Consider the following 20,004-nt stretch of genomic DNA (forward strand, 5'->3'; position numbering starts at 1 on the left):
GAGAGCTTGTCAATCAACTAAGCCCCGCCCCTAGCCCATGGTGCCGTGACCTACGTCTGTGTCATCATGTAATTGGGGCAAAATGAAAGATAAGGCAGTTCCAGATGATGTTTTGATGGCATGTGGGAGCAGTTGCAGTGGTGCTGCAGCTGTGCAACCTCATGCATGCTGGGATTTTCGGGAGAAATCCCGAGAGAACCGGGAGAGCGCGTGGGTAAAAACCGCAGTACAGTGGAAGAGGGCTGGATATCAGGTCATTATGTAACCTCAGAAACTGAGACAAGGGTTAACGGGGACACTCCCCCCGCCAGACGGACCGGCGCTGCGCGAGAGGAAACGGAGAGGGGAGGGGGGCGGGGTCATTCGCGCGCGTCGGGTTTCACAAAACACATACATACACACATACACACACACACAGACATACACACACTTGCATACGCAGGCACGTGACTCCAAATGGCCGCTGTCGCTTCCTCTGGCTCGCGCGGAGCTCCGTTCCCGCTTCCCGTCTCCCCGTCCGAGTCGGTCCGACGCGCGCGCCGTTTCTGAGCCCGCTTTCCGGTTTCCCATTTGGAGGTCACTTGTGCACGGGGAGGGTTACACACACACACACACACACACACACACACACAGCACGAGAAACGGCGGCACGACACCGTGGAGTAACATCCTCACAGCGCACCGCGTCAGAACCGAGCCGCGGAGAGAAACTCGGATCGGTCGCGAGACGCCGGTGGGCGGAGCCAACAGGTTACAGCTCACAGGTATTCATGAGGTTTTTCTTTCCTCCGTCTTCTTCTTCTTCTTCTTCTTCTCGAAACTTCCGGCTTGTGTCTGATGGAGCTGTCATCCTGCTCAGCATCGCCTCTCCTCCTGACATGTTCTTTAAAGTTAAACTGCTCCCTGAACCACATTCAACACGTTCCCACTGCAATCTTTCTGATGTGTTTCATGAGTCTGCTGCACATGTGCTGGATGTTGATGCATTTCCCGTTATTCCTGTGAGAAGTTAGGGGTAGTGTGTTGCACTGACGTCACATGGGGACATTGTTATTATCATGTCATCGATGATAACAAACATAAGGTTTCACCGTTGGCTCGCAAGAGCGTCTTCTGTCACGCACCGGCGATGTTCAGCATCACACTGATGAGAAATCCAGCGTACGTTGAAGCGGCTTGGCTAGTTAGCGAGCTACGAGATGACCAGCGCAATGACGTTGACAGAGGTATCAGAACGATCTGTTTCGATGAGGACTAAAGGACTAAAGCGCCGCTGCATCGCTCTCTTTAGCTAGAGATGAAGCGTGGGCTAATTTCCACTGCACTACTGTCAGCACAGCATTGTGGGTAAACCGTTAACCAAAGTGATAACAGACCATCATTAGCATGAAAGAATGAATGAACCTGTCAGGTTGGTAACAAATTGCAATCTCGTTTTGGTAACAATTATGACATACTTATACCTGAGTAAGTATTACCTGCCTTTAGGGCAATAATGGCTCAACACGGAAATGACATTTTAGCTACCAGCTTAGTAACAGAGTATGCTGTCACTATGCTAACATTATGCTCTTGGAACGTAGGTACCACAACGCCATCGTAGTTAACTTTTTAACTAAACTCGTAATAACGGTAGTATGGAGTTATGTTATATATACTCCGTGGTGTGCTTGTATAGGAAAATAACTAATGACAGGCTGGTGTGGTGGAACTGCAACGCGTAAACTCCTCTGTCCTGAAGATGTCAGAAAAGTTACAGCTTTACCTCTGACTGATCCAAAGCGTTAACACTGGAGACTCCTTCCATACATTTTAAATAGACATCTTCACCATATCGATGATTTTAAAAAATTCGTTTGTGTGGAGCGTATAGAAACGATAACATATTAAACGAGCGCATTGATATAAACCTGCGCTACTGTCAGAGCTGCTGATATAGAAAATGAATCAACACCTTCTGACCAATCACAATCCAGCACTGATATAAATAGTAGTTTACGCAATTACAGCACGCTTAATCACTGTTTACGCTGACAAGTGTTTTCATGTTACACTGTTCTACCTCAATCAATTCTTCTGACACACCAGTTCCACCAGAAAAAAACCCTTTTCCCTCTCTCCACTTCCTTATAAGATGAATGCCAGAACACAGAATGGAAAAAGCAAAAGAAAAAAAAAAACGTGATAGTGACTCAACATCTCCTGGCAAAAATTATTTATTTCTTTTTCAGCCGCTGAGTTTCTGATGGTTTATTTAACTTATTTTTCCCCACATGATCCTTGGAACAGAATGTTTTTTGGGAGAGGACGGCAGGAGGACTGGACGTTTTCAGAGTGTTTTGTAGAGGACCGGAGTGTGTCAATGTGGAGTGTACAAAAAAAAAACCATACAATGCAGTGGATTGTGATTGTGACAATGGTGCTATTGTTGCAGGGCTTAGCATAGTGCTGTGTCACCGAACTGGGTCCTGATGGTGTCAAACTGTCAGATCTACATTTAAAGCACAAGTTAAACCAGTTAGGGATTTGTGGATTGGTTGTTTGCATGAATTGTTCCTTGTCTTATACTTTTTTTTTTTTTTTGCAACTATACACATTGTTTGCAGCAGAACTTACTGATGTCTTCCTGGAAAAACCCCTACATCCTGGGTCTCAAAGGATCACTCTATCCTCTATAGAGTTAGAGTTCTACTCTAAGTTACAGTTCAGCATGATGGTCATTTCCAATTAGTAAAGATGACTGGACTCTTCAAATGGGTGTTGAAAATCCTGAATCTTCTCTTGACTTCCTGCAAATTCTATACTTTAGATCAACAAAGAAATTAAGGCTCTGTTTCCAGAGGCTGTTATCTCTGGAAGCAGTTCCCAGAAGTTGTTTAGGTTCTGTAGGAACCAAACAGGCTCTCGTTCTGAAGGACATACAACTGAAGAAAGCCAGCCCTGGTTCTGGACAATGGCAGCTCTGGAAGCGGGGTTGGTATCTGCAGGTTGTTTGGGTCTAAGTCAGGTGCTGTTTCTCAAGGCCCTTTAGCTCTGAGAGCAAGCTTGAAGACAAGCATTTCTGAAGAATGCAGGTTCTGTTTTTGGAGATCAGACTCTAGAGTTAGATGCTGTTTCTTAAACCACTTTTACTCTGGAAGTAGGTTTCCGGAAGACTCACTTCCGAGGAAAGCAGGCTGTGGACAGAATTAGCTCTGGAAACAGATTTGTTTCTTGAGATTATTAACTCTGAGAGCAGGCTTTGATCATAGACACCATTAGTCCTTTATCTGGATGTTGTTCATCTCTAAAGGAAGTACATTCTGTTTCTAGAGGATGTTATTTTTGGAAACCTGCTCTAAAGATAGCAGCAAACTCAGCAAACAGGCTTTGATTTTGAAGGGTCTTTGGCATTGAAGGAAACAGAGTCTGTTTCTGGAAGACATTAATTATGGAAACAGGCTCTGTTTGTGGGGGTCATAGCTTTATTTCTAGAAGCTGTTAAGCTTTGAGAACAGGCTCCATTTATATAAGTTGCTCATTTTAAGCATTATCTGGATATTCACCTCTGCAAAAAGGCCTTGTTTTTGGAATCTGTTTGGACTCTCCAATTAAAGCGGGCTCTGTTCCTGGAAAGTGTTAACTCTGGAGACAGGTTCTGTTTCTGGAGAACATTAGTTTCTGGAGAACGTTGTCTCTGGAGACAGGTTCTGTTTCTGGAGACATTAGCTCTGGAGGCAGGTTCTGTTTTAGGAGAACATCATCTCCGGAAGGCTGTGATGTTGGCAATGAAGAAATCAGGCATTGTTTCTCCAAAATATTAGCTCCAGGAGCAGATTCTGGAAGTACACACTGTTTTTAGATTGCATTAGATCTGGAATCAGACTGTGGAATCTGTTTCTGGAGGCTGTCTGGCTCTGAAGCAAGCAGGCTGTGATTTTGGAGAGAACTCAGCCATGTGCCATGCTATTGGACTGGTACGCAGCTGCCAGGAGCCTCCCACTTGTTCAGGCCTTGTGTTGATGTGGTCAGACCAAGCGAGGCGAACAGATTAGCCCAAACCACATGGACAAATTAGGGCTGAGGAATCGAGCCGTGGCATGCAGAGGCGTAAAACCTGGTTTGCCAAAAAGAGCTTCCGTTGTCCTGCTTGGAGAAGTGATCAGAATGTTTAGTCTTTGTTTCATAACTGGTTGTCGTTATTCCCAACAATCAGTGTGGTTGTAAAAAGTAGAGAATTATATTTGAATCCTGGTAAAATGACATTGGGAGTCTTTCAAGATATTCATGAGCATTTCATCTTAATAATCCCATATTTTAGCTGAAAGACCTTGTGCATACATTGTAAATTCATTACAATGTACATGAAGATATTGAGGAGCGGGTATATACAACAGGCCTTTATCAGCAGTGTTTATCTTTTTGTCTGGTTATCAAAGTTTACAGAAACATGTAGACACCATAAACCATATAATCACAAGCACACCGCGAAACTTCAAGAACCCTGAGCCAGAGGCGCTTTTTAGTATCTAGCAGAGTTACAGCTGCAATGCTAATAGTTTCACAGAGGAGGTTGAAGTAGATTCTGGAAACACATAAGCCATTATTTTGCATAATTTGCACAACATAATTTGTTTTCTGAGATGGTTATCACAGAAGCTATGAGTCATTAGTAGATGTTTGATAAGTAGGTTGCACGTGGACAGCTTCGAGCAATACTTATTATAGTTGGTGTAATCCATCTTGTATTCCTCGAGACAAGCACAGCAGCTGAGGAGGTTTCTCCGAGTGAACATTGTGGCTAATGCAGCGGTCACAGGACAGCGAGGTTGCGGCAGTTTGGTTTAGCCGCAGGAACATGTGATTCACCCTGAAGCGTCTCTCGGGGGAGAGGGGGAGTGTGGGAAAGGCCTGAAAAGTGCAGAGAGATTGTGAATGAAAGGCAGGATTGGGAAGTTAAACCCCTATGATGTGCTGAGAGACGAGTGCGGAAGCTCTGTGAATGCTGATGCTCTTCTGCCATTGGTGAGTCCACACCAGGACTCGACTCTATCGCAAGGGATGAAGGCTTTTCTTTTTATATCCCCTCAACCCATCCGTCTTTTCGGCTATTTCTCCTTGCGTCTTTGATGGTATTAAAGTTTTCACGTGTCAGACAGCACAGATCCCAGCGAGATGAAGAATGGAGAGATGAGAGGGAGCGGGAGCAACTAGGTCAGAGAGATAGGATAACTCAGCTGCCTCGTTTCAGCCTCTTAAAGGGGGCGCGCCGTTTTCTGCAACACATTTGGCGAAGTACTCTCACAGGCGCTTACAGTAAAAGAGGTCCCTGCTGCCAAGTGGCCTCTTCAGGTGCTTCCCGCTCCAACGCCATGATACTCGACTTTATCTGTGGGAAAGAAGCGGCCACAGATTCGACAACAATCCGAACGGAGACAAGGCGTGATATGGGAATTCTTCCGGTGCTGTGTTACTATTAACTGAAGTGAAACTGGAAGAAATTAAGTCCTCTGCAGAAAACAGATGCCACTGGTTCAGGCTTCTTTTTGGTAACAGGAGTTCAGGAAATAACCCGTAAAGCTTCTACATTACTGGTCAAATTGAAAAAGAAAAGCCCATATGTGTACTTGGGAAGAAATAGGCCATAATCATAATAATAATGATGGAGCATTGCAGCTCTTGGCTTCATGTCCTTTGCCCGCTATCAGCATCCCAACTGGAACAAGCTGTTCGGCCTTTTATTTGTTGTGAAAGTGCTGACGTGGTTTTGTAATTCGCCCCTGTTACACTACAGTATCATTACACATATCAAGAGTCCATGGCTATAAAAAGCGCCCGTTTTCCACCCTGGAGTTAATCATACCAGACTGTAACTGAACCTGGTGACCTTTTGTAGTGAAAGAGGCTTTTATTTTATTGTGTATCAGTGTAGCAGCATTTCTTCCTATCTCTCTCTGTCTCTCTGTCTCTCTCTCTCTCTCTCTCTCTCTCTTTCCCTGTTGCTCTTGGTCCTGCTCAGGCCTGGGAGTTTGAGCTGCAGATTAATTGAGATAGACCACCTCGGAAATCCGCACTATGTTTATATTCGCCAGTAATGATCAGAACTAAATGTATTTATCCGCCCCTGTGCAGGTGTTATCTAGGACTGGGACTGGAGTGTGTATATACAGATTGGAAGGATTAGAGGGTTCGGTAGAGGTTTGGAGCTGTAAGTACAGTACCTATCTCATCCAAGCCCCCTCCCCTAATAAATGGCCTCCATTGGGCTGTTGCTTTCCCCTGCAGGACAGCACCATTAGTTTTGATGGATGATCTGTTCCTTTGAAAGGGCGATCTTAAGCACATTGTCATAGAAAATCTGATTCACAACACCCCCCCTTCCCAACACCATTCTCTATCTTATTATACCCTCCTCTCCCTCCACTTCAGCCAGGATTCTCATTCTCCTCCTTTTCTCCCTCTCAATTTGTCGCTAATTTGCTGGAAGTGCTCCTCGCCTCGAGGGCTGCTTGAGTTCCATTGTGTTTTATCTTCATTTTGTCTTTGTGTGTGTGTGTGTGTGTGTGGAGTGTGTGGAGTCAGAACATCAGATGGGTTTGCTCTCACAGTGAGTGTGTGGAGATGTTTTATATGGAGAGCGGAGTTAAGAATAGTAAAGGATTACTGGGGCGTATTTCTATAGACCTCTATGGAACATTACAAAATGTACTAACTGCACTACATTCCCAATAAAACACTGCTTGAGATTAAGTCATGAAAAATGTGCAGCTCTTTATTTTAATTAGTTTTTGATGAATCAGACAACTTTGCACTCAACACCCTTTTTAGATAAAATTACTGGCACCCTTGGCTTCATTCAGAACAATTGCTGCAAACGTCTCCACCTCCAGAGAAACTCCTCTCTATTTGTGATGGGAAACAGACACAGGGACTAGATTAGGATACAGATAGTTCTGGATTTGGATTATTAGCCGTACAGTACTGTCCTGTGGAGAGGCTCTATAAGTAAAACAGCAGGCTACCATAGAAAGCTACCTTGTTCCAAAGTGCAGTTCTTTGGCCAGATGTCCTCGCTAAACTTTCACAACTTGCATACACTTCCAAAACTGCACACGTTACACAACTTTATTGTAACCCTCTGCCTTGTTGATGTAGTAGTGCACACACTAAGTGTAAAGAGACACAAATGAAATCACTTATACAGAGGCACATGAGACAAGTGTCTGATCCTGAAACTGCTGCCTCATGAAATTACAGGAAGGGTTGCCAGATCTGGCCAATAAGAGTAGCCCGAAAACAAGCTCAGTACCAAAACTCCTGTATCAATGCCGAGGGTATTGTAGCATTTTCAAAGTAAAGTACAACATACAACATAAGTTAACTGATGCCTCATTAAAACCATCCACATTTCCTTACAGATATTATTACAGATGTAACAGCCATGAATAATAGAGTTAAGAGGTTTTCACGTGTCCTGCAACACAGTGTTTCCCTATCAGAGAGAGAATCCTTTTAGGAACCCTTAACTAGCCAAAGAACACATGTTTTCCATGTATGAAAATGAGTATTGCTGGTGTAGGAGTGTATAGCATTTGCCGTTTCCATGGCAACGTGGGGTTAATTTGGTATAGAATTTGGGTATAAGCATCACCGTTGAATTATGGATTTGGACTGGTCAGGAGGTGTTGTTAAATTATCTATAACATCAGCTCTGCCAGTAGCGCGTCTGCAAATCACAAGTTTACATTAATTTGCTTGTTCTTCACAGGGACTTGTATGGCGGTAGCGCCACATAAACAGAACGCTGATACAGTGTTTTCTGTGAGGAGATGTCTATTTAACATTTATGGAAGGAGTCTCCAGTGTCAGCGTTTTGTAACAGTCAGAGGTAAAGCTTCAACTTTAAATTTTCTGACATCTTCAGGACAGAGGAGTTTCTCGGTAACACGACAAGCCATGATTTAAAAAGAGAGTGAAAAAAGAGAGGTTTGTGAGATTGTTTATATATAGCTGCTATAACATAAGTGATAAGAACTTGTTTGGCAGATGTCCCACAAAATTAAATGTAACTATAAACAGATAAAAAGTATGACATATTCATCTTTAATTTAAAAAATTGTAATTGTTGACTTAGTGGTTATCACTGTTGTGGTTATCACTCGCACCTCCGGGGTTGGGGGTTTGATTCCTGCCTCTGCCCTGTGTGCGTGGAGTTTGCTTGTTCTCTTCGTGCTTCGGGGGTTTCCTCCGAGTAGTCTGGTTTCCTCCCCTAGTCCAAATACATGCGCTGTACGCTTATTGGCATTTCCAAATTGTCCATAGTGGGTGATATATTGTGCCCTGTGATGGGTTAGAGCCCTGTCCAGGGTGTCCCCCGCCTTATGCCCCGAGTCCCCTGGGATAGACTTCAGGCTCCCCCGCAACCCTGTGTAGGATAAGCGGTACAGAGAAAGAATAGATGTCTACAATTGTTGGCAAATTGCTGTGGTATAAGAGAAAAATGCACTTTGGGACATGCTGTTACACAAAAATAGTCAATTTCAGGTAACAGTAACAGTAACCTCCCCATCACTCATTATTTTACTATAACAGCAACACAAATGTCAAACATGGTCAAATACATCAGAGTATGGACATATTTAATGCTGAGAGATTTCCCAAGATTTTCTGTTGTGTCCCTTCTCAAAGAGCCAGTTAGTCTGATCCGGTTAAAGATATTTTTTGAAGAATTTTGTTTAGTGTGTCCATCTAAAGGCTGCAAAATCACAGCACAAGGCTGTTTGGCTATGGACCAACCGGTCTGGAGATTCCATCTTTGGCTGTAATTGCCCACATAGTTTAACTGCTTTTGCATATTGCTAGTTCATCCCACAATCCCAAAACCCTCTGTGTATCCTTGTTGGACGCACACTGCAGCCGTTTCGTACATTCCCCTCTGACTCTCTGTAGGAGGTACCAAAGAGGCCATTAATGAGATACCTCAGCCCTTAGGGGAAAAAAAACCGAAACCCTAAATAGCGGTGAGCCACAGAAACGTAGCACTGAAGCTCTCCCACAGACTGAGAGCTGGTGTGAATGAAATTAGCCTGAGCAGTGACGGATGTGGCGGCGTAAATTAAACCAGCTCCCCCTTCTGCTAGGTGACAGCACAGAGGTGATTAGACCTCGTCCCCGCAATGTTTTGTAATTTATGAACCTGCGCTTCCGTATCGCCTGTGCACGAACAGCGGCCCCACACACTCCATTGACCACAGCCATTATAGCCAAGAGCTGGGGAGTTAAAAATGGCCTCATTTTCCTCTTGAGGAGCCACATTTTCCTCAGGTCCGAGTGTAGTGAACGTCCCTTGTGTGTTGTTTGGGCCCTCGTGTGCATTAAATGTGCTGACTCTGGCCCAGAGGTAAGACTTTTGTGGGTTTGTGTTTGCTGTGTATGATCCGATGCTCATGCTTTATTTTTAACCTTAGGTGACACGTGTATTTTACTCCATACAGTGTTACTGTATATTAAGGGAAATATTTTCTTTGGATAAAGTGAATAAGGTCAAAACTTGTCTGAGCTTGAAAGCTAAGTTTTTTATTCAGTGGCAAGATATATATATTTTTTTTTTAAAAAAAGAACAATATTCACAAAAAGATGGAAATTTGTGAAAGGTTGAGTTTTGGCAACTTGCGGGATGGTGTAATTCATAAATGTTATAAAAGTCAACATTTCCATTCGAATATCAGAGAACATTGTGTCATCTTGCCATAGGTGACCTAACACACCACTGATCAATTAGATCAGCAAGATCCTGTACTCGCAGGAGTCAAGCTCCCCTTGGTGAAAATGTATCCCTGAGGCAGGCCTCCCGCCATCACACGTTCATTTATTTTATCTTGCTATCTGTCTGTTGCATTCCTTGCGCGGACCCCCTTCAAAAATGCATTCTTCAAAGCCTCCTATATATTTCATTTTTAAATTCCCATTAACTTCACATCCCAATGGAAGGAGTTGCACATCCAAATGGGAAACCCATGGCAACTAGTGCAAAGACTCGGAGATCAGTATTAACAAATCACCCATTAACGAGTCTTTCACAATGCTTGAATCCATCATGTGGAAGAATCCATTGGGGAAAACACTGAAACCTTTTTTTGTGAAATGTATTTTCACAAACACAGTGCTTCATCGCATGTTGTCAGAGCAGCGCCAGTTTTGGTTTATGGCTTCCTCTGACAGAACATTTGTGGCTGGTTGAAAGTGGGAGAATTACGAAAGCAAAGTGAAAAAGGCCCGTTGTGCACTGCCTTTGTTTTGTCCTCAGATTCTTCTGTTTTGCATGCCCACCATTTCTTGCACCTCTGCACCCAAAAAATGGACAAAACCTACAGCATGCTCTTTCCACTCACCTTCCCTGAAAGTCGTCCCCTCTGTCGCAGTTCTCCCGAATGACAATGTCTGGCAAACTTGCACAGTCTTCAGCTTGTCAATGAACACATTTCTTAATTGAGTCAGCCACTTCACACCATCACACCACCCTATTTTTTTTCTCTCTCTTGAAGTTAGTAAGAAAAAACCTGCACTTTTGCCAGAGCTGCTGTTATAGAAAATTAATCAACACTTTCTGACCAATCAGGATTCAAGAGGACAGTAGTATAAGTAAAATGTACTTAATTCCACCAAGAAACATCTCCACTGTACTATAAACAGCTGGTATCGGGTGGGTGGGGAACAGTGCATATGTGCCCAGAACATGTCCTTTAGCCATCACTGAAGACTTGTGTTGTAACTCGCCTCTTCTGTAACTTGCGCACAAACGACCTTTGTTCTGAGAGCCGTCACTGCCCAGTGGCCAGAGTTTTGGAATCAGTCGATTTGGATTTGCGGTAAACATACCTCATACAGGGTATATGGCTTCCAGCTCTTATTCCTCCCCTCTTTATTTTGGCCCATTCCATTGTGTGCTTAATGTAATTTTAACAGCTTTTAAAGATGCGTGACGTGCCAGTAGTCTGATTGTGCGCCAGCATCTGGAGCTGATTCAGTCCAGCCTGTGATCGTTAAAAATAAAAAAAGAGAGAGAAAGAGAAAAAGAAAATCCTCCCACCCTGACGTAACTCTTCAGCAAGCGCTAAAGTGGATGGTGCCAGCTCCGCTTGTTGGCTTCTCAATGCTACACACACACACACACACACACACACACTGTATAAAGCACCACCAATAGTAGGTCTTCATTAGTATCCAAGGTTGACAAGATAGCAATACTGAAGGTCTTTCAGCTGGTTGCCAGGGCAATTTATTTGCAGAGAATGCCTTAGTTGTGATAAATGTTGCTCATCACCCTTTGGCCCTGAAAATGTCACTGGGTTTGACCTTTGATCCCAGTCTTGCCACACAGCTGTAAAACCTGTAGGGATGGGATGGGGGCGTTCGGTGATGCCTTCTTAAAGGCCACTTCAATTTGTCACTGTGCGATTGATTACAGTGTTTCTTCAGGAGCAACTGGCTGTTTAAAAGACAACGTGAAACAGAAATTTGAACATTTTTGTTCTGGAACATATGTCTCAGGGAAATGAACTGTTCAGGTGGGCAGGGATTTGAGTGCTGTTGCAAACGTGGTCGTTTTCCAACCAAACATGCTCGTTAGAATGGTCTGTCAAGCTCCAGAAAAGCATTCACCCTATCATTGGGAGACCGTGAGTTCAAATCTCGATGATGCCACAGCCATCTGTGGCCAGGAGCCCAAGAGAGCAAAATTGGATGTGCTCTCAGGGGGGACAGGGGTGGCATACTCTCTCTCCCTTATCAATCACAGTGACACTAGCCAATCGTGGGAGCGTCTGTGAGCTCATGCATGCAGAAGTGGGTAGATAGCGCTTTCCTCAGTGTGTTATGCCGACCCCTGCCGTTGCATGAGCAGCAGTTTGAAAAGATGTGGCTGGCTGGCTTCATGTGCCTCAGCCATCGTGCTCGCCGTCCCTGGGTGGTAGCTGTTGTTTTATAGGGGAGAGCTGCCTGATGGGTAGGAATCGGCCATGACTACAGTAGGTAGAAAATAATGAGGAAATAATAAAAAAAAAAATTTAAAGAATGAGTGAATGTCGACCTTTTTTCTGTGTCAACTAACCGAATGGGGGAGGCAAACATGACTGGATGTAGGGGAGGGGAAGGTTAAACGTGACTGGGTGTGGGGGAGGGGAAAGTTAAACGTGACTGGGTGTGGGGGAGGGGAAGGTGAAACGTGACTGGGTGTGGGGGAGGGGAAGGTGAAAAGTGACTGGGTGTGGGGGAGGGGAAGGTGAAAAGTGACTGGGTGTGGGGGAGGGGAAGGTGAAAAGTGACTGGGTGTGGGGGAGGGGGAGTTGAAACGTGACTGGGTGTGGGGAGGGGAAGGTGAAACGTGACTGGGTGTGGGGGAGGGGAAGGTTAAACGTGACTGGGTGTGGGGGTGGGGGAGGGGGAGGTGAAACGTGACTGGGGGAGGGGGAGGTTAAACGTGACTGGTTGTGGGGGAGGGGAAGGTGAAACGTGACTGGTTGTGGGGGAGGGGAAGGTTAAACCTGACTGGGTGTGGGGGAGGGGAAGGTGAAACGTGACTGGGTGTGGTGGAGGGGAAGGTGAAACGTGACTGGGTGGGGGGAGGGGAAGGTGAAACGTGACTAGGTGTGGGGGAGGGGGAGGTTAAACGTGACTGGGTGTGGGGGAGGGGAAGGTGAAACGTGATTGGGTGTGGGGGAGGGGAACGTGAAAACTGACTGGGTGTGGGGGAGGGGAAGGTTAAATGTGACTGGGTGTGGGGGAGGGGAAGGTTAAACGTGACTGGGTGTGGGGGAGGGGAAGGTGAAACGTGACTAGGGTGGGGGAGGGGGAGGTGAAACGTGACTGGGGGAGGGGAAGGTTAAACGTGACTGGGGGAGGGGAAGGTTAAACGTGACTGGGTGTGGGGGAGGGGAAGGTTAAATGTGACTGGGTGTGGGGGAGGGGAAGGTGAAACGTGACTAGGGTGGGGGAGGGGGAGGTGAAACGTGACTGGGGGAGGGGAAGGTTAAACGTGACTGGGGGAGGGGAAGGTTAAACGTGACTGGGTGTGGGGAGGGGAAGGGGGAGTTGAAATGTGACTGGGTGTGGGGGAGTTGAAACGTGACTGGGTGTGGGGAGGGGAAGGTTAAACGTGACTGGGTGTGGGGAGGGGGAGGTTAAACGTGACTGGGTGCGGGGAGGGGAAGGTGAAACGTGACTGGGTGTGGGGAGGGGAAGGTGAAACGTGACTGGGTGTGGGGGAGGGGGGGGTGAAACGTGACTGGGTGTGGGGGAGGGGGAGTTGAAACGTGACTGGGTGTGGGGAGGGGAAGGTGAAACGTGACTGGGTGTGGGGGAGGGGAAGGTTAAACGTGACTGGGTGTGGGGGAGGGGGAGGGGGAGGTGAAACGTGACTGGGGGAGGGGGAGGTTAAACGTGACTGGTTGTGGGGGAGGGGAAGGTGAAACGTGACTGGTTGTGGGGGAGGGGAAGGTTAAACCTGACTGGGTGTGGGGGAGGGGAAGGTGAAACGTGACTGGGTGTGGTGGAGGGGAAGGTGAAACGTGACTGGGTGTGGGGGAGGGGGAGGTTAAACGTGACTGGTTGTGGGGGAGGGGAAGGTGAAACGTGACTGGGTGTGGGGGAGGGGAAGGTGAAACGTGACTGGTTGTGGGGGAGGGGAAGGTGAAACGTGACTGGGTGTGGGGAGGGGAAGGTTAAACGTGACTGGGTGTGGGGAGGGGGAGGTGAAACGTGACTGGGTGTGGGGAGGGGGAGGTGAAACGTGACTGGTTGTGGGGGAGGGGGAGGTGAAACGTGACTGGTTGTGGGGGAGGGGAAGGTTAAACGTGACTGGTTGTGGGGGAGGGGAAGGTTAAACGTGACTGGTTGTGGGGGAGGGGGAGGTGAAACGTGACTGGGTGTGGGGGAGGGGAAGGTGAAACGTGACTGGGTGTGGGGGAGGGGAGGTTATATTACATCATATTATATGTTTTCCTGCAATTCTACATTGATGTAGTCAAAAGGCTAAGGCCGTTTGAAGCCGAGACTTTAGTAGAAAATAATGAACAACAGAAAAATTTTGTCATTAGAAGTAGAGAAACCTTGAGTACCAGCCTATACAGATATCCATCTGATATAATTTTCTTTAAAAACTACTAAGCTATAAGGTGCCTTTTTTTACTGAAGCATTTCAGAGTCTTTCCCAAAAAAATCACTTTTTAAATATAATAAAATATAGATGTAATAAAATCACTCCTAACAAAAAAAAAAAAAAAAAAACAGCCCAGTCTCTGGGATATTTCCAGGTCCAAAAATAAATTTCTTTTCCAAATCCATTGCTATTATTTGCCTGTATTTGTTACAGGATCCCATTTCCTGTATGTTTTCTGATACAGATGCTGATACGGATACTGGGTATCATTTCAGTGCCATTCCTACGTAATTAGTACAAATGAATCATACTTAATCAAGCTAGCAAAGTTACAAACAGGACAGTTTTGATTTCAGGTTGTCGTTAACAGGTATCTGTTTCCTCACCAAGCAAAATTCAGTCGAGAATTCGATCTTAGATTAGTCAGCATGACGCAACAGTAAGATATTCAAATTCCTGATGGTATCATGGTGTAGGTTTGCAGAAATAAGAAAGCACGTTTTGTTTGCTTTTGGCCCCAGATGCCTCATATCTTCACTTCCTGTAGTAACAAAGAGTTATGCAAATGTACTTTGTTTTTTGCGTTTGGCTTGGATCTGTGTTCGGCTCTCTCGACTCCACATTATGGTTTTCATACTCACAAGGCAAGTTCTTTTTAAATTAAATGCTGGGTTTGCATTGCTTTGTTTGTTCTGACCCATGACCCAAGAGTGCTGCACAGTTTAAGTTTCTCACAGGAGAGATAACTTTAGCTGGACGAGAAACAGCAGAGGACAGCAAGAATGCCATCATCAGAATTGCTTTTTCTTTTCCATTTTTTTCCTCCCTGCTGACATCTTAAGGCATTTCACAACGATTGCAAGTTCTCTCTCGTAAAGAAAAATACTTGTAGCGCACAGAAGCGTGGCCTCTATTGTTGACGGAAGTTTACACAATCCATCGCTGGGAATGGTGTATGTATGGGCAAGAATTCTCCAAGGGTTTGCTGATTCGGCGGTGGAGTTTTCTTTCAATTGTAGAAAACTCTGTTTGGGAGGAGATTACTCGTTGATCGATGAAGAAATGGGAGTTGTTCACTGATTGCCAAAGCTGTTGTTTTCAAGACCTCTTAAGCTCTTTTGTGTAATTGGAGAAACTCTGATGATCCCTAAAATAAGACTTCTGAAATTGCAAAAGGTTGCGTTGCATTGCAACATATTCACAGCTGTGGCAGCAAGCGGGAATCTGGAGTCTGCAGCTGTTTGTTGTGTAGTCAGTTTTGAAAGTAAAGACCACAGTATTGAGGGCACCGTGGCCTCTTGGCGAGTCGTCTTGCAGGTGGAAATGAGACTGCAGCTCCTCAACAGCTGCAGTATACGTCACTCCTTTAAGTTATCCTAAACTTCCTGCACTGTAAACCTGGATCTCTCTTGCAGACCCACTGACCATTCCCAGGAACTCAAAGCCTGAAGCCTGAAGACTTGAAGCCTGGAGCCTTTCCTTATTAAAAATCTGCTGTCTCCATGTCTGCTCACTGGGTGTTTGAGGATCGCACCCCGTTTCAGCCAATTTCAAAGAATGGTTTTGAATTACACAAAGGCTGAAGTGTGGTTTTCTGGCGAGTGCACTATTATTCAAAGAGAATAGGGGGTTGTTGAAAAGAGACTGTCTGGCTGTGAGGGTCTCGTCAGGAGGGTAATTCACATAAAAATATCTTGCCATCGCTCTCAGCCACTTGTTTAACCATTTCTGGACATTTGATCTGGCCAGAGTCAGATTTGAGACTCATATTATTTTCACCCCTGAACACATCAAATCATGAAATATTAAAGAGATTTTTTTTTTCTCCTTGCTCGAGTCTCTGTTTTTCTCACTCCAGATGTGATCTGCTATAGGATTCCTTGAGGATTCCTTCAATGTCAGCATTGTCAGCTCATCAGAGGTTTCTCGTGCTCACTGCCTGATGCTTAGCCAACATCATGCTGAGGCGTGAACCTCATCTGTCTGTTTCTCTCTCTCTCTCTCTCTCTCTCTCTCTCTCGCTTTCTCTGTCTGGGCACCAGCACTGTTCTTTCCATCATGGTCAGCATTTCTGTAGCTAAAAAGTGTGGGATAATAAATAACAATGATCCAACATGAACGATTCTTGGCTGACACTAAAATTCAGAAAACTGAATTTTATCAGTTTACATTTTTTAGTGCCACTGAATAAACATTTATTTGGCTTTTGATAGAAATTTAATTGACAAACAAAGATAATAAAATAAATAATATGTGAACATGGAATTTGCTTCTTTAACCACTATCCATAAAACGGATCAGATAGTGGCAGAATATGTGATGTACACAAAAATGATACAAACATGTTGTGCAAATCGTGCAGGGAATGCAATGTAAAAAGCAAGCTAGTTTAGAGTAACTTTTCTTTCCAGCCCCAAAATTGCAGTTTAAATCCAGATTACTATAAATGACCCCTGGAAGAGAAAAATTATATTTAAAAGCCCAATGGCAATGTTTCTTATGTCAAGTTCGTTGAAAACAGCCTGACTGCAGGGAATCTTGCTCAATCTGGCAACAGTGAACGAGTCGCTGGTACTATCTGAAGGCGACAGAAATGAGCCGTGCACAACAGCTTAAATTAACCACTACTTCTAAATCTTACCGCTGAAATGAGTTGTAATGTGTGAGACTTTGTTACTCTTGTGACAAAGAGTTAAAAAATGTTTTTTTTCTTGTGAGTTATTTTCTGGCATTGATTTCACTTTTGGTGCATTCCTGATCTTAGGGGGTTTTCCCCCCACTGTTTTTTTTGGCTCGCATTGCTCAATAAGACATTTATTTCCATCTTTTGTAAAAGAATAGGTTCATTATTTTTCAACAACATACATTTTCAACTGGAAACATTATTACTTTTCATCTCTTCTGCATTTTATATTTTCTGCTAAGAGAAGAAAAGAGAGTGTGCTAGCAGGGACGATTAATGCTCTGGCATTATCTAGATTCATCGTCAAGCTTTGGAATGTTGTGCTAAGCGATGCTGTTGGACAGGTGGCTGGAAGGGGGTCGTGTTAATTGATTAATGAGAGTAGTGATCTACGACATCCCCCTCCACCCCCTACAGGCAGCTCTTAAAGCAACACTGTCACCCTAAATCATCTCCTACCAGCTCAGGGAAGAAGAACCTGAACAATTACTGGGATTAGCATAAGAATATGCTCTCGCTTGCTCATTGTGAGGTTTGGCTTTTGAGAACTTGGCCTTTGGTTCGGGGCACCATGAACACCAAATGGCTTATAAATTCCAGTGTTTAATTTATGACTAATAGACACTGGCATTTTTTTTTTTTTTTTTTTGGTGTTGCATGAACCGTCTCAGGCCCAATTGATGTCTTCACTGTGCAAAATGAGTTGATGTGGACCCTATCTGAGAAGAAATTGTGTCCCCTACACACAAAAACCTGCCTCCTGGACCAACTACAAAATAACCAAAATAAAAGCACTTTCTTCTGTCTTTCTGATGATCAAGTATGATTTGTGAGAATCACAGAGTCAAAGTTCCAAAGAGAAATAAATCATGAAAATCATGAAAACATTGAGGAAGGAAGTTATCCATACTGTTTGTGTCCGTAATGTTTCAATTTTTTATTTTAATACTGACCCATGGTTTAGGATACACATAGTGATAAAAAGTGTTATTGCAGCTTAGGCCAAGGTCGCGGTTGAGCAAACTTGGAAACAGAATGTCCAGCTTCCCAAATGAGATTGTTTGTTTACAGTTTTGGAGTGTGATCTCAATGAATAACTCTGAAACCTGAGCTGACTCTGCGGTTTACCACTGAATGGAACAGTGATTTACAGTATCAGGGCTCTTTTCCCTCGAGCTCGAGTCAGACAAATACTGTCCCCATGCAGCTGTGATCTGTATTACGCCACTCTTGTCAAGGAATATTAATTGTTTCTGCATGCAGCAAGGTTCTGTCTGACCCTCCCTTGGCTCTGGAGCTTCAGAGTTTATAGTTTTGTTTCCACAGGGGGTCTCCAAGCTCGCGTCCCTGGAACTCCATTCCCATTGTCCTGGTCTTGATTCTTGGCTCCAGACTCAGTGTGACACGGAAGCTTTCCAGGACCCCTACAAATTCCTCTGGGAAACTGAAAGTGGAGGCCAAAGCCAATAGGACTTGGATTTGCTGCTCAGGTGGTGCAGAAATATAACTTCAGATATAATGGCCTGTGGAGTGGGAGGCGATGTCCGGGTGTGTGCACATGCACATTTATTTATACTTCCTCCCCTTGCTTTAGATCCCAGTGAGATCAGCACAGCAACTCTCATGAATTGTTAAGGTAAATCTGGTCAGAACCTTCTCTGCTGTCTTGGCATCCCATTGAGAACCTTGCATGGTTTCTTGGTGTGTGTGTCCAGCCAGAGGACTCTCATGCAGGACATATCATGCAGAGAACTGCCCAACTTGCCTAATGAGATCAGCTTTTCAGTTATGCTTGTTGACAGCCTTGGTCTCTCTGCTCAGTTTGATCTGTTTCACCATGCCTTCCGAAAGCCAAATAAATACAACGAATCACATCTCCGCATATCTCCGCCAAACAGTGTCATGTCTTATTCCTTAAAGAAAAAGTTTGTGCTCAAATCCGTCACGTCATGAGAAATCGCAGGAAAAACTGCCCTGCACCCGGTGCGCAGCATGTGATCTGTTCCACATCTTGATGCTCTTGTCAAGGAATATTAATAGTTCTTGGCCACAGTGAGGTTCCATACACCCCTCCCTCAGCTCTGGAGTTTTGGATTTTATGCTTTTGTTTCCACAGGGGCTCTCTGGCTCATGCCCCCACGCCTTAACCCTCATTGTCCTGGTCTTGGTCCTTGGCTCAGGAATCATGACTTGGCAGCTTTTCAGGACTCCCTGCTTGTTCCTCTGGGAACCAGAGGGTGGAGTATGATGTGCGAGTATGTAAGAGCTGGACTAGCATTATAGTTCTGGTCAGCTGACTTCTTACAGCCAGTTGCAAAACCTTTGGGTGTATACACGTAGTCGGCTGTCTTGCGTCTCAAGGCCATGTGTGGTTCCTTGGCTTGTATATGCCTCCCTAATACATCTCCTCCACGATTCACTCCGCCACTTGATGTAGTCCTCTTCAGGATTTTCTCTGCAAAATGCAAAAACCTCTAGTTCATTGGTTCCCACCACAAACATGCACAAGGGTGTGGTATTCATCTTACTTTCTGAGGAAACAGAATCTGGTTCCCATACAGTTGCGGCAGTTGTGGTTGTGGTTCTTCTTTAAGGCAAGACATTACAGCTGAAGAGGGGAGTTTTTGAAAACAATAAGATATCACAATTGATCTTCGCCAGTCGCTGATATTCTGATATTCTTACAGAGTTTTGGTACTGGAACTTTATCTTAAAATACACATTTATTTATGCAAATAAGGCTTCATCTAATTAAATGTGCATACATAAATCCAAAAAATCTAGTCTTTGTTAGATGTTGTTAGAATTCAAATGGTCATTTGAACACACTTTTCAGAGAGAGAGTTTAACAGAACAGTTTGTTTAGGTCAAGAAAACAAGCACTGTCATAACATTTCTCTCTTTTTTTTGCCATTTTTCAGTATACAACCTATCACAAATCCAGCAATTATCAACATTTTGGTAAATTCTTCTGTAATAAGCTACTTGTTTTGGATGAGAATAAATGTGTAAAATTTCATGAATGGAGGCCATCTAACTAGAACTGAGATTTTTTGTTCTGAATATAGAAAAAAGCATAGATTTTAAGGAAATTATTTTGAAAAATATAAGGCAATTTTCCACTCTACTCAAAAGAAGTTGAAGTGTGTATCCTAATGACACATAACTTGTCTTTTCATATATATAT

General features: G+C 44.3%; 1 protein-coding gene across 1 annotated transcript in view; it reads left to right on the plus strand.

Annotated features, from left to right (window-relative positions):
- The first annotated feature begins 344 nt into the window (after window positions 1-344).
- The window catches only part of raraa (retinoic acid receptor, alpha a), a 92,694-nt gene continuing 73,034 nt past the window's right edge, over window positions 345-20,004 (plus strand). Inside the window, exon 1 of the mRNA XM_026947897.3 lies at window positions 345-764. The gene's annotated coding sequence lies outside the window, so the exon portion shown is untranslated. The remainder of the gene's footprint in view (window positions 765-20,004) is intronic.

The sequence above is a fragment of the Pangasianodon hypophthalmus genome, chromosome 12, assembly GCF_027358585.1.
Source record: "Pangasianodon hypophthalmus isolate fPanHyp1 chromosome 12, fPanHyp1.pri, whole genome shotgun sequence".
Lineage (NCBI taxonomy): Eukaryota > Metazoa > Chordata > Actinopteri > Siluriformes > Pangasiidae > Pangasianodon > Pangasianodon hypophthalmus.